The following is a 6000-nucleotide window of genomic DNA, read 5'->3' as shown; positions in this document are numbered from 1 at the left end:
CTCGTCCATTGCCTGTTATGCGCGCAGTCCAACGTTTTACATGCACCCACAGACTTGTATGGGTGTGTGTGAGCAGAGTCTCACTGCCAATTGTGGCATGCTATGATTATTTTCCCAAGCCGAATCGGCAAGAGAAAATAATCTCAGATCTGAGCTGCCCCATAGAATAATACTGGTCCAAGTGCCATCGATGTCTTATCGCATAGCATACGGCCGTGTTATACAATCATGCCTAAAGGCCCCGTTACATGCTTCAATGTCCCAGCGATCCCACCAACGATCCGACGTGGATGGGATCGCTGGGACATAGTTAGCTGATCGCTGGTGAGTTGTCACATAGGCAGACTCACCAGCAATCAGGACCAGCGAGCACGCTTGTATCCAGGGTAAACAGCGGGTAACTAAGCGCCACGCAGTGCTTAGTTGCCCGCTGTTTACCCTGGATACCAGCTCCCAGCGTCTGCTGTATGGCGTTAGGAGCTCGCGGATCGTTGGTCTCTCGCTGTCACACGCAGCGATGTGTGCTGCCCAGCGGGAGACCAATGATAGATTTATGGCCCAGACCGTTAGGCAACGATTAACGATCAGCCAATTGATCGTTGATACGTCACACGCAACAATGTCGTTTCGACATCGCTGCAACGTCAAACTTGTGACGTTGCAACGATATCGTTCACAATATCGTTGAGTGTAACGGGGCCTTAAATCTGAGAAAATCTTAATTCAGACAGCACCACAAACAAAACTATTCACTACTGTGCTAAACCAGTGTTCGTCAATTGCACTGCTCAAGGTCAGCCAACAGATCATGTTTTCAGCATTTTCTCGGTGTTACACAGGTGAATTATGCAATACTAAGGAAATGCTGAAAACACGATCTGCTGGCGGGCCTTGAGGACTGGAGTTGGGGAACACAGGGTTAAACAGCCAGAATCTGGTTGGCACCAGCCTTGGTTCTTACAAGCGCTTTGCTGTCATTACACCAAGCTACTGGTGGCGATTGAGCTGGCACTGTACCGTACATCAAATTGTACTGGTGGCGATTGAGCTGGCACTGTACCGTACATCAAATTGTACTGGTGGCGATTGAGCTGGTACTGTACCGTACATCAAATTGTACTGGTGGCGATTGAGCTGGTACTGTACCGTACATCAAATTGTGAGAACTCCCTTCAGATCATGAAGTTCATAATTCGCATTTTTTATGCAGCTCTTTTTCAAACTGAAATTTTCACACACCCCCATTCCAAAGAAATGTTTTTTAAATTTTCATATTTGCTTCCCTACGGAGAGATTTTAAATTTCATAGAATAAGGATAACCAACAGAGAGGTTTATATATTTATTGAATACTTTTATAAAAATGAGCAAACACTTTTTTCATTCCAGAAAGCCCAGGAAAAACAATTAAGTAAACCTGAGAGGCAGATACGGTGAAATTGCAATTCAGCTATGACAAGTTAACACAACAAGCAAAGAATTAAACCAAGGAACATATATATATATTTTTTTGCCAAGCAAAAAAAAAAACCCAGAAAATTGATTAATTTTCATTACTAATGATTGTCAAGACTCACGTACACACAAAATACAAACAGCAACATAAAGTAAGGCACGAAATTGCTAATAGTAACAGAAAATAATGTAAACTGATCTTTTCACATTTAATAAACGCATTAAAAGGGGATGCAGTATATCAGCACATAGAAGAAATTGTTGGAGAAATATTAGCAAATGGATTTTTCTGGGGGGGAATATAAACCCAGTCTGATGATCAGTCGAAAAATTTCAAATAAAACACACGTGTAACATACACTTACTCCCAACTTTGGTGAATTCTTTTTCTACTTTATATTTTACACGACTGCTGACGGAATACACTGAGGGGGATTTAGTATTACGGCTACACCAGTCTTTTGGTGTAAAAAGTTACAAGTTATGGTAAACACCATTGGTTTTTTTTAGATTTAAACTTAGTGCAATTTTATTAACTAAATGGTAACCACTAACATGTGAAAACAATTATCATATGAAAGGTGTCCTTAATCTTTATATCTAAGACTACATTCACACAACCGTATTTTTGGAAAAATGGACAGCACACGTACTGTTATTTCATTGGGCTTTTCAGATGACCTTTATTTTTGCATTAAAGAAAATTGCACCATGCTCTAGTCTCTTCTGTTTTTCTGATGAGACTCACCTATTCAGGTTTATAAATGCACAGAAAAAGAACAAAACGTATGGATCAACCTGGCATCTGATTTTTACAGACACGTTGCCATTACTAAAAGAGGAAATGGTTTTTGGTCTTGCAAATGTTATGTACTGCTAATGTAGAAAAATGAATGCCATGTGGATAACAATACAGATAAAAAATTATTTTTTTTCCTAGATGAAATATCAGACGATTTTTTATACGGTCATTTACATGCGAGAAACTCGGACAAATCTCACACGTCATTACCCACACTGCCACCAGCACTCGTATTGGAGCGTTCAACTGCATAGAAATACATGGAGCTGAACGCGCCAATCCATGTGTCGGCGGCAGTGCGGGTATTGACGTGTGAGACTCGTCCGAGTTTCTCGCAAGTGAGTATGAGCCCTAAAACTGAGATCAGCATGGACATCTTCTTGCTAAACTAAACCCAGCCATTTGGCTTCTGCTGCTCATGACATCCAGTTGATGAACGATGTTAATTACTCTAAAAAAGATTTTAGGCTCCCGTATTATACAGGAATACGATACTTGGATGTGTTCGCTTTGTTCGAACCCTTTTTAGGAGATTCTGTCACAGATTTTATTAAAAATGCTAAACAAAATAACACAGTGGGCCAAGCTATGCTGCCTCCTAAGAAAACAGTCATTACAGAAAACTGACGGACAGCATTATAGTTATTAGGATCAATGCTGAATGCTGTTGGGGTCTCATTTGCAGGTACCATCCCTGCTTTTATTTTCACAGTTCTCTTCTTGGAATAGACGTAAGAAATTCAGAGCGCAGATGTTAAAGTTGTCTTGTCAGTGTGAAAACTGGAGCCACTCCAGTGTCCTAGGTACTGATGCAGATTTACGATTTGCTGCAGAACCGAGTGCTACTTGTGAGACCAAATAATTCATCTATGGGAAGTTCTAAAGGTTTAAAATTATTCCAGAGGAATTTTACAAAACTACAGCTTGTAAAACATCTCAAAACAACCACAAGAGACCATGAAGAGTCAAAAACAAGTGCAATCCAGCTGAACCCAATACATTACTTTTAGCACAAGAGTGGTTGCTTGCCGGATCTCAATTGCCTGTGCACAGAAGGGGTAACCTAGTGATGAGCGAGTATACCCGTTGCTTGGGTTTTCCCGAGCATGCTCGGGTGTCCTCCGAGTATTTTGGCGTGCTCGGAGATTTAGTTTTCATCGTCTCAGCTGCATGATTTGCGACTTGTAGACAGGCTGAATACATGTGGGAATTCCCTAACAAACAGGCCTTCCACACATGTAATCAGCTTGTCTAGCAGTTGCAAATCATGCAGAAAAGACGAAGAAAACTAAATCTCCGAGGACACCAAAATACTCGGAGGACACCCAAGCATGCTCGGAAAAACCTGAGCAACGAGTATACTCGCTCATCACTAGTAACCATATCTTGTCATTTTTCCGCTGTTGCTGCAGCATTTGTTCTTTCTATAACTCCTTTAACTTTATAGATATAAAAAGCAAGTTAAACAATATGTCCAAACTGACAAATTAGCTTTACACCAATTGAAAGCTGAACTATACATATAAATTATGTGTAGACTTCGATGATCGATGCATCTATAAAATTGTACAAATAAAACCACTATTTATTACTAGGCATATTCAGTCAAGAATACAAGGAGGAATGGACACAGTTCGACAGGTTTAACACTGTTGGCCAGAAAGCTTGCTTTATGCATTATCGCGTCATAGCTACTGAAGGGGAACACTAAAGCTAACTAAAGACGATACAAATTCTGTAATCTCTACAAAGTGATAGAATTCAGAAACCTTCCTCAACTTATGGATATCCCCTCAATGATACCCTTTATAGCTTGAAGTAGGGTAAAAAGGAAGAGTAGTGTTATCCAAAGAGGCCCTAGTGCAACGAGTCTTCGTGCAACAGAATACAGGAGTCACTAACCTGTTAGTGGTGGGCAAGCAGAGGGGCTGAAGGAATACGCTGACTGCCAAAAAAAACAGTCTTTTCTTTAAATGTAACCTGCTACTGTTCCTCCTCCTTTTTTAAAGGGGTTGTTCAGGACTAAACTACTGGTAGTCCATAGTACACGTTATCATTATGAGATTGGTGGAGATCAGCTGCCACAGATGATTTATCCTTTGTATAGGTTATCAATAGCTCATCAATACTTGTTTTCTTTTGTGTTTCTAAAGTTATTTAAGTACTCGAGAACTCCTTTGCAAATCTTAAAATGGCCACGAAATACAAAACGATGATGAGCATGCATGCTTCGTTACGTAGTACAGAGGCCTGAAGCATTTCCGGACTTGTGTTCCATCGAGCACATCTTGGACGTAATCGGTTATGAATCATAGAGAAAACTGCCAGTGGATCTTGATCATTTGCATGCCTAAGTGTACTCAGCGTGGCAGAACACCTTAATAACCTCACTGATGGCATGGCAAGCGCATGAATTTCTGCACGTGACACTCAATAATGAAAAAACTGAACTGTTTTGAGAACTGTGTTTCAATTTTCTTACCATTTGCATATAATTAACATGTGCATCAAATACTATTGATCCTTTGATTATCATAATACCACTAATTTTCCTTCTTGGTGTTGCCAATTTAGCAGCAATACTATCATTTGATGAAAACCTTATCTAAGACTGACTGGTTGTTAAGGCCCCGTCTCACATAGCGAGACCGCTAGCGAGATCGCTAATGCGTCACCGATTTTGTGACGCAACAGCGATCTCGCTACATGTGACATGCAGCAGCAACCACCCCCCCCGCTGGATATCGCTGATCGTGCTCGAATGTCCTGAGTCATTTTTTCATTTCAGCGACCTCATTGGCAACGCAGATCTCCGGGACGCAGGCTGGAAACGTTCAGAATAGCTGCTGTGTGACAACGCAGCAGCGATCCTTACCAGGTCGTATCGTTGTCGGGATCGCTGGTGCGTCGTTGAAGAGATCTGCCTGTTTGACATCTTACTAGTGACCATTTAGCGTCACCCCAGCGATCCCTACCAGGTCATATCGCTGTCGGGGTCGCTATGTGAAACGGGACCCTTAGAAATGGAAAAGAAGTCGCTCTGTCCTATTGTCACCATTGGAGTATTGCCCACAGTATGTGATTTATATTGACTTTAAGGATAACTACAGGGTGGGATATTTACACCTAAATAAAATGGGAATGGTTGGTGATATCAACTTCCTGTTTGTGGCACATTAGTATATGGGAGGGGGGAAACCTTTCAAGATGGGTGGTGACTATGGTGGCCATTTTGGATACAACTTTATTTTTTCCAATGGGAAGGTCATGTGACACATCAAACTTAGAGAATTTCACAAGAAAACCAATGGTGTGCTTGGTTTTAACGTAACTTTATTCTTTAATGAGTTATTTACAAGTTTATGACCACTTATAAAATGTGTTCAAAGTGCTGCCCATGTGTTAGATTGTCAATGCAACCCTGTTCTCCCACTCTTGACACACTGAAATTCTCAATAAGTTTGATGTGTCACATGACCCTCTTCCCATTGGAAAAAATAAAGTTGGATCCAAAATGGCCGACTTCAAAATGGCCACCATGGTCACCACCCACCTTGAAAAGTTCCCCCCTCCCATATACTAATGTGCCACAAACAGGAAGTTGATATCACCAACCATTCCCATTTTATTTAGGTGTATCCATATAAATGGCCCACCCTGTACAATAAGTGGCACTAAATTTCCTGTCCTATGCCTCGAAGATTATTTGCATATTTAAATTGCCAAAATAGCATTGCATGGCCC

The sequence above is a fragment of the Dendrobates tinctorius genome, unplaced genomic scaffold (assembly GCF_039654945.1).
Source record: "Dendrobates tinctorius isolate UK_male_01 unplaced genomic scaffold, ASM3965494v1 ptg000035l, whole genome shotgun sequence".
NCBI classification, from domain to species: Eukaryota; Metazoa; Chordata; class Amphibia; order Anura; family Dendrobatidae; genus Dendrobates; species Dendrobates tinctorius.
The sequence above is the reverse complement of the archived record's forward strand: the minus strand, read 5'-3'. Positions refer to the sequence as shown.